A 12,820-nucleotide genomic window follows, 5' to 3' on the forward strand; every position below is an offset into this window, starting at 1 on the left:
CGATTTGAGTGAACGGCCAAGTCGACCCGCGAAGCAGCAGCAACGGCGCTCTGTCGATGCCACAACAACTACCTCCAAAGCTCCCGTACAGAGCCCAAGGTGAAATGATCGACAAATGGCGAATCCACCACATCTACCCAGGGCTAGCGTGTAGCAGGCAACGCTGGTAGACAATGATGATCCGTCGTAGTAGAGGGGTGGTGGTAGAGATGAGGCTGCCACAACCAGGGTGGTTATAGTAAAATTGGCGGGGTAAAGAGAAGGAAATCTATACGACTAAAAAGGCAGAAAGCCCGCCTGCCTGCCTCCGCGTTAACTGCCTTGGGTTTCTATTGCTTCGACAACAACAGCATCAGCAGCAGCAGCAGCAGCAGCAGCAGCAGAAACAACAGTCACACGTAGCTGCGGCGACAGCAACTCTTGGAGTGGGTAGCAGCGGAAAGATATAGACTCTTTGAGAGACGCGTCGTAGCGGGGCGATGGCAGGCAGATAGATAGACAACCGGCATCCGTCGAGGCAGTTGTAGCCATAGCCGCGGAGCATCGCTGGCCAAAACGGCCGCTGCGGCTACCGACAAAACAACACTAAGTAGCACTGTGGCAGGAGCTCAAAGACGACCCTAGCTCGACGGCAGCAGCTATGACGACGTCGACAGAAGGAAGAGACGAGCGAAAACGCAACAAACACTCTGCATTAGCAGAACCTTATAAGTAGGAACGAAGCTAGCTAATATGAGTTAGCTAATGGGAGAGCCAGCTAGCGAAATAAACTTAGTAGTAGATCTATCTTCCTTTCGCTTGATTTCTAACGGTTCGTTTGGCCCCCTCCTTTTCTTTGTCGTTTCATTTGGTAGAACTTCATTGGCGTTTCGTTCGCGCGATTTATTGGGAATGCCACCAACCAAAAATTGTGCCCGATGTTTTTCTTGAGAAAATATATGGATATATCCGTGAAAATCTGGAAGAGAATCAAAGACTACTTAAGACAAAGCGAACGCTACATATATATATATACATATATATATAGGAAGACAGAACGTAACAACATATGTAGGTAGATGTCGACATTGGGGAGTTGCTGGTGATACGTCGACGCTGGTTCTCGTCAACAGACAGTGAAAATATGAGTACGAGATGGATATCCTTGTAACTCAATAGTAGGGGCACCTACAAAAGAGAACAGCGTATTGCGTGTGTTTACGAAGTCAAAATAAAGAAATTCTAATAAAAATAGTCCTATTACGAAATTTCTCTAGATCAGCTACAACAATAGCTTGAACGGACTGGATGTGAGCATCCTGCATCAGCGGGTTGTGAACACATGAGCAGGTAACGATCATGATCACCACTCTGAGCTATTACGAAAGCAAGCAACTGGTGCTGTGACTGATCATTATAGAATAATAAAAACAATTCCGTAATAGTCAGCTTCTTCGGTGTAGTTCAGAGCGTGTCGTGCAGGTAGGTCATCTCGTCTTGTACCCCCACAGCCATCGCAAGATTGATTTTTCTGTACTAGTCACAGTCGCGAAGTCACTGAATATACGCATGACAATCGTTGAACATTTATCAGTATTTATTATTAACAACGTTATCTTTGCATAGACTAAGATAGAACAACTGTACGAAATTTGTGTTGATGCTTGACGGTCGTGGCGGGAGGCAGACGTTCGAGGCAAATTCTATCCGCCAACAAGGAACGTATGATACCTGAACGAAGTCGGTGAGGGCTGATTCGTCATTGAGACTGGATCTCCATTTGGTAAGGACATGCAGGAACCCCGTTGATGCGAACGATTCTCTAGGTATTATCACGTACGTTCCGCCGGCATGTTATGTTGCGACACTAAACTTGATAAAATAATGCTGTATAACAGCGCTATCGCAGATGCTAAATCGGCTTTGAAATCGACATGTCTGCCTTGAGCTTCAAGACTGTTGTACGAACAGCTTTGCAATAATGCTATATATATATATATATATAGAATTTCAGCACTAGCTCAACTCCATAAGTGTAGATACTGGTACGCCTGGGTAGAGACACTACCCAGAGAACTACAGCAACGACCTGCTGTATGTTTTTTTGTATGAACTTGTGCCTAAGTAGTACAAGTCGAATTGCGGACACAATCGAATATTCACGATGAAATGAAAAGTAGCCATATTAATAAATTAAGCACGTAACGTTTTCTGAGGACACCATTAGAAAAAGAAAAATTATTATTATTTTTTTTTTTTTATGAATTACCAATAAAATACAAAGACGTCGATTCGTGTGGTCTATATAGTAGAAAAATTTGAACCTACTGCATGATTTCTAGGCCAAACAAAAGCCTTTTTTACCCGTATTGATTCCTATAGCTCGCTGTTCTGCAAGTGTATCTGTATAATGATGTGAGAATTATGCCTGCCGGCCGCTTTTTATGAGATCTACGTAGCGGGGTAAATAACAGCCGCTAATGATGTGTCTACATACTCAACGAGCACTTAATACTCATGGGGGGCTATTTATCTTTACGCTAGCACTCATGACGACACGTTAACATATAATACGAATATGACCAAATTTACGAGTGATTTTGTTCAGACTCAACGGTAGAGAAGATAGGATGCTGTCAGTCTCTCGCATATCCCTACAGTAATTGTCGTTAGATAGGAACAGAGATGACGCGCTAATAAATGACACCAAGCTCCTTTACGGCCAAAGCTGTGCAGATGTACATTCTCACTATAGAGATAGGCCTAAGCAGCCGTCCTCGAATCTCTGTCAAAATTCAATGTGCTTTCAACCAGTAACTATATCTGTTTTCTACATTAACTAAAATGCTTTGCCGAAACGAGCCGTTGCAAACAATTTTCCACAACAGAGATCTACTCGATGCAGGTAGTATACCATGGGAACGTATATGGGGGTTATATGGGCATGCTGAGATTTCGTGACCTATTCACATCAGCAAACCTCCAGAGAACAGCAATCGACATACTGCATTTTACCGGCAGTCAAATCTATGGTACGCCTCTAAGAAGATGATAGGTGAGAGAGCTGTTTGAGCTGGTGGCGCAGCTGGGCAGTTTAAATCGACCTTTAAACCAAGCGAGTATGTATCGGGACATACAGTAGCAACAATATACAAAGGAAACAACCTCGAAGATATTTTTCTGCCATGAATATTTCTATCGGCTGTTGTAGTCTCATAGACGCGTCTTCGCTATCTAGGTAACTATCTATCAGCAACTAACTCCGGTAAATAGCAACACAACGGCTTCCACTAACATGATCGTCGGCCCGTTGGCTTCTGGACCTACCCCCCAATGGTTCCGGGGTCTGCGATCCGCCTGCTTCTTGATGCTGACTCTCGACCCGCTGTTTCTGTTGTCGTGCATATATCTGCTGAAGGTTAGTTGGTGAGTCCGATACGATAATTACGGATAAGTGAATTGCTTGGATAAGTCTTTGGGTTTTGCTCCGTGACCAAAGTTGGAGAAGACCTTTTAAATGGCGTTTCCTGCTGCCGGCTGATGATGACGATTCGATGAGACTAGCAGTAACAGCCGCAGCGACATCACTGGTGATCGTAACGGCGTCAGTATTCGAAATCAGCCACGGACACAGTGAACCAGCACAGCTGGGGCGGCCGTTACACTACAACAACGACGAGCATCAAGCAAACATTTGGCAGTTTATAGTAGGAAAGCGCAGAGTTTCATCGGTCAGAAAACGAAGTAGCAGACGCATAGGCGGATGAGGACCATGACGAGGATGACTCGACGACGCGTTGCACACAGCCGCAGGGCTGGTTCAGACATTACAACAGTCCTGTATGTGCAAAAGTATCCTGTTGTCTGTATAACTCGACAGCCTTCTAAGAAGGTTGATAGACACAACAGAACCTACCGTGGGGTCTGAATCGCGCGCAACATATAGACGATATACCTATGCAGTCACTTCCACCCTCCTCCACCACGACAGCTTATATCTGCCCAAATGTCTATACACATACATAAAATAGGAAATTTCCTATGGGTTGTGCACATGACTCGCAAACCCGTATGGTATAGTGGGTGCAGACGCGATATTTTGCAGAGTCATCTTTTTAAAAGCAAACGCGTCTGTGCTACGATATGTTCTATGTTGTAGCCCCCCGACGCCCTTCAAGCTTCCCACTACTTAACCTTCATTCCGCTACCGCCCTGTTGCTACAATGAGGTACTGCAGTTTCGCACAGTGTTGCGTAGGCAGTAATACTGTCCATTGTTATGCGGGACAAGCTTAGCCACCAGGGCAGAAGACTGAGGCCCCCGACCAAAAGGGACTAAGTCCGAGCTCTTTCTCTTTCAGAGCTTGAGAGCTTACGAACAGTCGACGAGATGGCGATTTTTCGGGCGGATAGGCGAGAGCGAAAAACAGCCTGTTTCGGAGACGGGCGTTTCGTTCAGCCATATGCCACCCCCTCCGAGTGAGGCGAACAACAAAAGCAGCGACTCGACTCAAGTCTAAAAGCAGCAGGGATCGGACTCTAGACCAAGACACGAATGGATAGATAAATCGACAGGCTCTATCTTCATAGAGTGATGGCCGTTCATTTTTGAAGAGAGTCGTTGTTGGTCGGCGAACTGCTGTTTCGTCTTTTGCCACCCACTTGTCAGAATGCAGAAGTCAGCCAGACTACTATTGAGCGCGCATGACCGTGAACGTGAGGTGGCATTTTCCGGGGATGGTGTAATGATGATGCTTCAGCTGAACGGTTATATAAGATTATAGTTGTGCTCGATGGTTTTAGTGTACCCACGTTGCTTCAGCTGTCGCGTGTGTACCCGCTAATGCTCCAACAATCATAACCTTACGATATCATTTCTCCAAGTAATAGGAAGTTCTATACGTCGCCCTTTCTATTCGTGGACTTTCAGACAACAGATTGCGTTCTTGCTTTCAGTATCAGGCAAAACCATAGAGTGAACTTGCCATAGTCGAGACCATCGAACCAGCTTGATCGAGACGCCTTGTCTAACGTAAAAGAGATCAGAGATAGGAGTTACCTCCATAGTGATAGTCTTCGCATTAGCTGATGAAACTGTCCATGGTAGCACTGATCGTATTGCAGTGGATCGGTCCACGGGTACGTACTACGTGTAGGCCTGTGAAACTTCAGATATTGTTATACTGGACTCAGCTGTTCGATTACGACTATTGTAACATACTAAGGCTGCTTTCAGTCTTCATCATTGTTTTATTATCGATATTGCTTTAGCGTTACTACCTCAACTGTCGTCATAGAAAAAGGTAGTGATGGCAATAGCGGAAGAGGGGCTCTATCAAGGTTTTTGCTTTCAGGTATACGCAGAGGGTCATAGTACACGCAACCCAGGATTGTCCTGCTTCGGCCTTTTTGCTGCTGTGAAGAAAGCCGACTTGATAGCTCAGTGTGATGGCCCAGCTTTCGTTGAGAAACGCAGCGAAGTAGGGGGAGTAACTGTGAAAATGCATTAAACTAGAGAAAGGAGCAACGAAGCTTCCCTGGTAACCGACGACACAGTCGCCACCATTGCCACCACCGTAGTCGACGCTGCCGATGCAGCCGCAACCGTCTTCGCCATTCAATCGTCCTGCTCAGACAGACGAACAGTGCTCCTTGAAGAAGTTGTATTTTTCGGAGCACACAGGCATAACCAACAACGATGATAAACACCTTTTGCAAGCGCTGAGAAAATTCGTTGGAGTAGATAGAGGTAACAAGCGGTTGGTCGCATTTACTCCTTACTTCGACTGCAGTTAGAACTTCGGAGCCAGCTAGCGAAGCTAGACGAACCGTTGTAGGGACCTCAATCGCGGACACTGTTTGAACGAGCTGCAGACAACAATATCAAGCGAATAAAGGTACTGCTACTACCAGTTTTATTTCGACTACTAGCCAGGTAGTACAGCAGAAGTAGGCAGCCTTTAGGTTGCACCGCATGGTCCGAGACCATGTCGTTTTTATCGAAAACTTCTGCTGCCCAACGAGTGTCGTTCTCGCTGCTTTTTCTGCTTCTGCTACTGCTCTAGTGTTCGCTCTGCTCAGCGAATGTGCAAGTCACCTGGACTGGGCCTATGCTCGCTTTACTGATTCTGATCGTGGTGTTAGTAAATCAGCAATGCTAAGACGCCGAACAGCCGATTAAGGACAATAGGGACGGCGGTAGACCTGCCGAACGGAGGCATACTCGGCGGTTGTGCCGACAGCGGAGGCGGTGCAGCGGCAATGCATCAACGCACTAGACCCCAAACATTACAAAACGGCCGATGGCTGACCGTGTAGTACGGGGGCAGCTGGCTTGTTCGTCTCGTCTCGTCTCGGCTTTTCCTACGGCTTGATACACAAGTTAGTCCTCTACGCTCGTTCTAGTTGGAGACTAGTCTCGGCTAGTGCTGCTGCGCCTTCGCCATCCTGCCTGCAGCCTGTTCTCTGTGGAGATGCTATCCAGATGTTGGTTAACCGGCTCTTCTGTTCACCTAATAAGGACGTGTACATATGCACACACACGCAGTTCGTGTGACGGCCGCACAGTTACTAATGACTGATTATTGTCGTCAGATAGCTTCGCGCATGGTCCTGATGAGAAGAAGGTGGTAGGGGCCGACAAAGTTGAAGACGTTCTAGTGCTGCGTTGCAGCTATTGCTGCTACCGCTATGACTGAAGGCGGTTGGATGCGCTGCAGCTGCTGCTGCTCTTTGGTCTACTCTATACTGGTCTAGAGAGGACGGAACAACGGAGAGATCGTTGGAACAGAAGTAGTCAAAAACGGGAGTCTCCCACGCCGTTGAACCAAGGTAGGGGATGCTGGTGTGCATGCTGCATACCTCGGGTGTAGTATCATTTCCTATTAACCGCTGTACTAGAGCAAAAGCTATAGAAGATGGAACAAGGAGAAGTGAGAAGGATCAAGGCTGACGAGCGGGAGTCCTTCGGTCTATCTTGTCCTTGTAGGGGGACTCAGCGAATGAAGTAAAGAAAGATCAAGAGAAAATCGTGAGAAGAAACCTGCATTGCCCTTAACGAACCTACGCTCCTTAAGGCTTCGTTTATCTCGTCTGTTGTCTCACTTGAAACGAATTTGATATCCATATCTACCAAGCGATTTTTCTGTGCGTTTTCTCGGCGGCCATTATCAGTATCGAAGCATGTTTGCAATATCCTACAACATGCACCGGCACACGATTATTCAGGCGGACAATATACCAGATAAGATATTAAATACACATACATACGCACACCAGTATCATAAGATTGACCTATCAACAAGGAAATACACAGGGGTGGATTTGCACTGATTTGCTGTGCATCTGCTATGCAAGAAGCACCCAAGCGCACCGATTAAAGTGTTCATTATTTTCTTCACTCTTGTTCTCTTCATCTACTGTAGTGTACTTTCTTATATGTAAGTATATCCTTTCGCTAGTGATAATGACGGTAATAACGATTATAACGAAAGCACCGAACCATAGGCACGGATGTATAACACTAGACGTGTTAATATTCTATATATATACACGATCGAGAAGATTTATTTTTGGGGAGCAGAAGATCATGGAATGAAAACACTAAAATACTAGTGCTAATAATAATAATGATAACAGTAAGATGAACAACAACAGCGCCACCCTATTCGATTCGATTTGTCTACGTGTACATATTAATTAATATATAATTAATTAATTAATAATAAAGAACAATTCTCTGCACTTCATTATTAATCAACACCGGTGGCAGTTAGAGGTCTAAAGAAAGTCTAAAGATACCCATACTCAAATTTTCCACATTTGCCAATATTTGCTGTTGGGTTAAGAACACTTGGGCTCTGTATTATAAATGAAGACCGCTCGAAGCAGACATCAGCCAATTTTGCCAGTTAGCTAACATAAATATATACTAATATTTATGTTAGCTAACTACGGAGTTCCCATGATCTGTGTTGCAAACGCCACGATAAAAACAATTTCTATACCTATAACGAGAAACAAGAGGTAAAACCTTGTAGCGGAAAAATCAAAATGGTGGGGAGCAGTTGTAAAAGAGGTAGTTGAAAATCAGGGGGTTCGCTCGAACTAAAACTTTTTATATTCAAATTAGTCTCTCTCTCACTCCCACTTTCTCTCTAGATTGTTGGATAATGGTTGAAACGGTACGATAGTGCGTATGCAGATGGTAAGCAAGATGAGATTCCTAAGGAGTAAATAGGTTCTTATCAGACTCGAAGTACTGACGAACGCTATAGTTAAAGAAAGACTTCACTTTGAAGTACTACTAGAAGATCACTTTAGTTTGAGAATCTAAGGAAGATGCAAAACGTATTCGCCTTGTACGACTGCAGTGCATAAACACCCATGTTTGTCTTCACCGAGAGCTAAATAGCATGCCGACGATTAGATTTATGCGAACCCAAAAGTTCCTACCATTTAAAGATTATAAAAAAGGATTATGTTGGAAAGTACGGGATGGGCGATTTTGACAACAATTCAGCTTGCAATTATAAGACAGTCTAACAATATGTACTGTCTACTGTTAGGGTTATTATAACACAACATCTATTCGTGACCACTCGATTTTTTTGTGCAGCGGTTTGAATATGAGAGAATTGGTTTTCCTCCGCTAAAAACCTTCCATTTGAACGACCAGAAGCATACGCCGCAACGATATCTTCCGAATCATTTGTGCCTTTCAAAGACAATGGCTTAAAATAGATTAGAAATAGCGTTCGTTGGTTTTTCATGGCTCATACGCGTAAGTACCTGCTTTTTCTTCATTGATCATTTATTATATATTGCACATAGACATTGATGATAATTTACATTAGAGAAAACAAAAACGCTTTCACTTCATGCTTTGTCTAAAATGCTGTGCATCGTCGGGCAGATAAATTACGTATGTGGTAAGAAGAATGATGAATGGCTGGATCGTGCTGGGCTGCCTCTACTGGGTTTTATTACTCAATTCAATCAAGTAACCGACTAGCCAGCTATTAACGTTATATAGCATAGCAGGTGCTTTTGCGAACTCGAGGATTTTGAGGCTTACTAGGCCAGTTAAATTAGTTAATTTTCCAATCTTTCCAAAGGGCATATAAACGGCACGCAAGGACAGCGGCATACAAAGCTGAATCCATAGGTACTCGTCCAGTAGAGTCCAAGTCTTAAAGGCCGAATAAGGCTGCAGCTCCAGGCGCGAACTGGTAAGTCGTATAAGTCGAATCGACTTATAGAACCAATCTTGGAATCGACTTTTCCGCCAGTGTGGCGGTTTATGATGGCTTCTGCAGTGCTATGATATATGCCCATTTTATCCAGACTAGTCCAGCTTATGGATCCACATAGAAATATATTTTTCGATGTGTTCGGCAACGATTTGCCGATCATTTACGGAGATTCACATCAAGATCCGCTATGTAAATTGCGCACTCTATCGTTGAGCGATGTGCTCCACCGTCTATAAACGTATAGCGACGAAATTATAAAAAGGCTAGAAATACTCTGTGAGAGAATTGGGTGTAAAATATAACCGGTACATAAAGCAGACCGATTCATCTCGAGGCTACATTAGCAGCAGGCTCGCCGACCAACTGATACGACAAAAATGAATACGCACCTGTCGGCCAGATTTCTCGTCATGTCATGCACACCAAGTCGTCTACTTTTGGCTCTCATTTACTCAAAATGCATCGACAGACGCAAATTTCCCCGGCATAGATCGCACCTTTTCCAATCCATGTGCTCTAAGACGAAGGTCAACGTCGCAATTTGACAACGCCGTTAAACACAATTATGTTTGGCCGCGCCTATTAGTACCTGTTACCATGTTGCCGTTATCAATGCCTACAATTCTCGTCACACCCACCCCCTTGAGTAGCGATGCTAGTGTTATAATAGGTCAGAACATATCAAAGCAGCCATAGTATACGTTGGTATTTGGAGACGGCTCGCAAGATTATGTCACGCAGCAAAACTGTACTTATTAGAATAAACATTGAGGATGATGCTATTTACTATATACCGTCTGCTTTTCCTTCCATAACAGCAGCGAGTTTTCCATCTCTAGAAATCAGAACTTGTATAGATTGCACCGTCACATGCACTCTGCTAGTGCCAATGTTGTTACCAATGCTATCGTGACCCCTATACTACTGCTTCCTGAGTGCCGCTTGAACGCCTGCCGCCGTCGATCGACGAGTCGAAAGCATATGTTAGCTAGTCCGTGGCACGACATAGCAGTGCCTGTATAGGACCTGGCCGGCCACTAGTGAAAAGAGAGCTCGTTCAGCCTGCCTGCCTGCCTGGCCGTCCGTCCGTCCGTCCGTGCGTCCGTCCGTCCGTCCGTCCGCCCGCCTGCCTGCCTTGCTGCTTCTTAGCTATGGCTACCGTCTTCAAAAGAATGGCGGTGGCGTCGTTCTCGATGGAGCTACGAAGCTGCCTACCAATGGCTGAACAGGAAAGAGCAAGCTGGCTGGCTCAATAGTACTCCACCTCCCAAACTTCCGCTGGTCAGCTTGCTATTGCTAACCCAGTTAGCGAGCAGCGCCTTTAGATCTACCTGTAGACGTTCACTGTACACAGAAAGATATCCCTGAGTGCTTTTGATACTTTCAGCGGCAACTAAAATGGACGGGGTGGCAAACTATGAATAGAGTTACAAGCAGACAGAATTGTTTCTAGTCAAAAGACGGACTCACCTGACGAACAACTATCAGCATAATTCTAGCCCTCTGTCCCTCTATTCACCGGCCTATTGAGCCGGTGGATAGACGGACAGATTGAGATTGCAGTATATTAGTTCTTTTTGGAGAAAAATCACATTTTCGAGATAAGTAAATATAATGACTAGACTGCTAGGAATATACTAGATCCGTGATTGAACAGAGCATGTTCGATTATTATAATTCGGATTTTGGTATTATCTTTGAGTACGGAATTACAAACTATTAAATTCATTTGATTGGCCCATTTAATCACAATGCCTTGACAATAAGACGATGCAAGGACTAAATCGCGTGTGAACCAGGCCTGCAGCTGCGCTTGTACATACGTGTTATGTATCGGCACACATGACCCCTTTCTGGCCTTCTCTATAGCGCGGCTTTTACTGCCTTTTCGTTCCGTTAGGTGCGCTGTTATATACGGGTTTATTTCGTGCATCTTGTTGTTATGGTGCCATTGCGCAGTCAGCTTAAGCCAATCCACTCGTCCCAACCGGTCCTGTCTTCCTCTTCTAACAAGCCTTTCGTTCTCCTTTAGTTGTTGAAGTAGAAGAAAGTCTATAATCATTATTTCTGCCGCTGTTGTTAATGCATAGGACACGATGACCGACGACAGGCAGAAGCGACGGCAACGACAGACAACACTGAAGAGGAATAAAAGGCACAATTTCTCACCTTTGACACGTCTTTACCGTCTCTACAATGGCCCTCGTCCCGTCGCTGCCACCCCCCAGTCGATCACTATGTCGACTGTGGGCGAGTTTCTGCGGCTGGCCCACTTTTCCACCAGCATACGCATCACCAAAAATGATATACCTCATACCTTACACATACGTAAGTAAAAATATACACGATGTATGTGTGTGTGTTTATCTACAGCTGTACAGTGCGGAAAACAGCGATATGAATCGCTGCCGCAGCTGACGTTACAGAAACGTCAGTATGGAACTATCCACTAGATTTTTGCGTCCCACGACCATGGGGCAGCGGATGGAGAAGCGGCCAGTCGTCCAGCGCGTCGACAAATGAATGACTCCTGAGACGGCACTCACGCGATCTGTGCATATAGGCGATACATACGGCACTAAAGGGCAACGCTAGCGACAAGCACAGATTCAAAGGCAACGACAGTCGCAATCGGATGAGACATGATCGATGTTAGGCCCTGATCGGAGGATAGAGAAGAGCAGGACCCTTTTGTTAGCAGCAGCAGCAGCAGCAGCTGCGGTGTCCATGGGAACAGCATCCGTGCGGAAATGCACATAGGGTTCGTGGTATGAATATTTCTTACGCTATTATCTTGTATTTTTTCTGCTTATTTCATCGTCCTTTTTGTGTTTCGATATGATTTTTTGGGGGGTTGTTATATCTCTGAATGGCCTCAGCGTATCAACTTTTTTACACTTCATAATGCTGCCGGTGACGGTGGTAGTGCTGCTGCTGCTGCTGCTGCTGCTGCTGCTCGTAAAGACGTACCAACGAATAACAGCAACAGTAACGGCAGAAAATTCGTACCTAGCAGGAATACCAGCGGCTTTCAACTCTATGTCCGAGCCGGGACAAGCACTGATGCTGATGGCTTAGCTGTGCGGCCTGTCGAGTAGTAGTTATCTGCTGCTCACACCTACTGCCATCCTGCTGTCGTCAGACGATAGTAATAGTCCCTTGTGATTCCTCTAGTAAAAATGACGACGACAACCACAACACTGACAACAGACTCGCGTCCTCACATATTGTTGTTGTTGTTGTTCTCACAGTAGAATTGTACGATTCATATAACAGACGCAAAAGACAAGCTGAGCTGATGACTGAGTACGCAATAGAGCAGTTAGCGTATGCTGGCGTGGATAGATGTCGCAGTCGTCATAGGAACGCCATTACTCTAAAACACTGTTACAACAGCTAGTTTAATTAGATTGTGTGAGCAAACCGCAAGAATTGTCTGTATATCGGGTAGAACGGCAAAGATAGAACACATCAGCGGCGTCCCACTGCAACCAGGAAAGATAGCCTAACCATACGGATAACAAAAAATCCACTGCCAAAATGAAGCAACTTCTCACATCCCGAATAGAGCGTTGATGGTGCTAAAAG

The 12,820-nt window shown here is 45.1% G+C and overlaps 1 long non-coding RNA gene across 11 annotated transcripts in view; it reads left to right on the forward strand.

Moving 5' to 3' along the window:
• Positions 1-12,820, forward strand: part of LOC111248115 (uncharacterized) — a 159,004-nt gene that overhangs the window by 72,212 nt on the left and 73,972 nt on the right. The window contains exon 3 of one of the 11 annotated variants that reach the window (XR_015324253.1): positions 5,333-7,714. The exons of the other annotated variants lie outside the window; for them this stretch is intronic. This is a non-coding gene — a long non-coding RNA (uncharacterized LOC111248115). Of the gene's footprint in view, positions 1-5,332; positions 7,715-12,820 lie in introns of those variants that run through there. 11 annotated transcript variants of the gene reach the window in all.

The sequence above is a fragment of the Varroa destructor genome, unplaced genomic scaffold (genome assembly GCF_002443255.2).
Source record: "Varroa destructor unplaced genomic scaffold, Vdes_3.0 BEIS01000003.1, whole genome shotgun sequence".
Lineage (NCBI taxonomy): Eukaryota > Metazoa > Arthropoda > Arachnida > Mesostigmata > Varroidae > Varroa > Varroa destructor.